Genomic DNA, 1,981 nt, shown 5'->3' on the forward strand with positions numbered 1-1,981 from the left:
TTATATGTAGGCAATTAGAGTAATAACATTTCTGTAAACAATGTAAAGGATTTAAATAACTTGGATGGTCCATAGTGAGTGACAGAAGGATGCAGGATGCAACAGAGAAAAAAAATTATACAAATAAAATATTGATTGCTACACAAAATGGTGGTGGGAGAAACTTAAATATATACTCAACTACAACTAGATTTAGGTACTGTTTGACCCAGAGAGCTTAATTCAGTTCTGTCTCACATCTTGTTCTTCTACATCTATGGATTACAGCCCAGCAGCACAAAATGCTAGCATCAGTCCCATCAAGAAATGCAATAAGGAGCATTTCTGTGGTAGGAGACTTTTAAAATGAGAACCCTAATGCAACCTTAATGTATGTAATTTCTCATGCAACTGTTACAGAAAGATAAATATCTACAGATGCACAATTACATCACTCTGCCAGGATTAGAATCTGGCCTCTCAAAGCAGTACAAAGCTGCAGGTTGTTTCACACAACTCCCTTTCGCCATGGCAATTATTTCAACCTGCCTTATGTCTCTAAAAATCCATCACCTCTTACAGCTCCTTCGGGCTGGGAGCCTGTCTCTCACAGACACCACCAGCAGTGTGTAAGTTATATATAGAACAGACTGTACCACTGAGAGCCTGATCCAATTCCTGCAAAGTGCCGCAGGGGTCTTTTCATTAGTTTTAATAGAAATCAAGGTGGATCTCAGAAGAATGTTCTAAAAATGTCCCAAATCTCAGATTACAAAGCCCACTTTGCTCATTGTGAAGCCAATGGCAGAGCTCTCTTTTGTGTCATTGTAGCAGAATCAGGTCTCAGCTTTGTGCTGAAAGAAAAAACAGGATTTTCCTGATATTTCCTGCTGGAAATAGTTTTAAAATTTTAAACTAAAATGCACTAGAGTTTGGGACTTTTTTTCCTGTTAAATTTGGGTGGTTCCTCAAAAAGCTGGAAATGCGATCACAGCAGTATTGTTCTACTGGAAACTATTTGCTATCCAGAAGCATGTTGTTGTTATGCATGGTAAATGAAACACACAAATAAACCTATCAAAGATTAACCCTGTCCTTTTAAAATTTTGATTATTTAAGCTGTAGTTGTTCACAAATGCTTAACATAATGATCAAAAGTAATATTAGCAGAACTGTTGAGTCTATTAAAGCTTATTATGCACACATGGTTGAATAATTTCTTTCTTGCAAATGAAATATACAATTTATGTTCTATTCTCCATTATAAGCATAAAAAATTGTTTCAGTCTCTGTGCATTGCATAATGACAGAATGATAATGATTTCTGTAGGAACAGAATCTCCTATCAAAACACAGAACCGTTTGACTACATTGAAAATCAGACACTGGTTGCAATGTTTATCTTAAGTGCCACTTCTGGATAATATCTTCTTTCTCACTTAAATGTTTCATTTCAGCACACATTACTCTTTATATTCAAATTTATAACTCTGTTATAAATTCATGTTCTTGTATTATAACAACTGTATTTAAGGGTATAGGAAAGTGATGCAATAAGCTACATTATCTAATAGCCTTCCCAGACTACAAAGGGTGATTTCTGAAGATGAAAGAAGACATGAAAAACAGGCTTTGTCTTCCACTGTAGTAAAGGCATAGTGATTCCAGTTGTCCTTGGGCTCTTCTGAGAATTAGTTCTGGATTTGTTAGCCAATTACTGAGGAAGATCTGTCTGTGGTCTGAGGCTGACAACTATAATTTGGTAATACAATAAGCCATAATCTTTGAAGCAGCTAGTTAAAAAGCATAGGGTGGACTTGCCCTTTGTATCCTTAAACACTAACTGTAAGTGAATGCAGGAAGGATATTCCATTTAGTCTGCACTTACACTGACCAGACAGACATCCACAACAAATTTTTTCACAGAGTTGTTTGGGCTTTTTTGTCTTGCTACAAGGACAGTAAGTTTTAACAACAGAAGAAAAACATTGGACAGGGAAAA

The sequence above is a fragment of the Acanthisitta chloris genome, unplaced genomic scaffold (assembly GCF_000695815.1).
Source record: "Acanthisitta chloris isolate BGI_N310 unplaced genomic scaffold, ASM69581v1 scaffold38275, whole genome shotgun sequence".
In the NCBI taxonomy this organism is placed as follows: Eukaryota; Metazoa; Chordata; class Aves; order Passeriformes; family Acanthisittidae; genus Acanthisitta; species Acanthisitta chloris.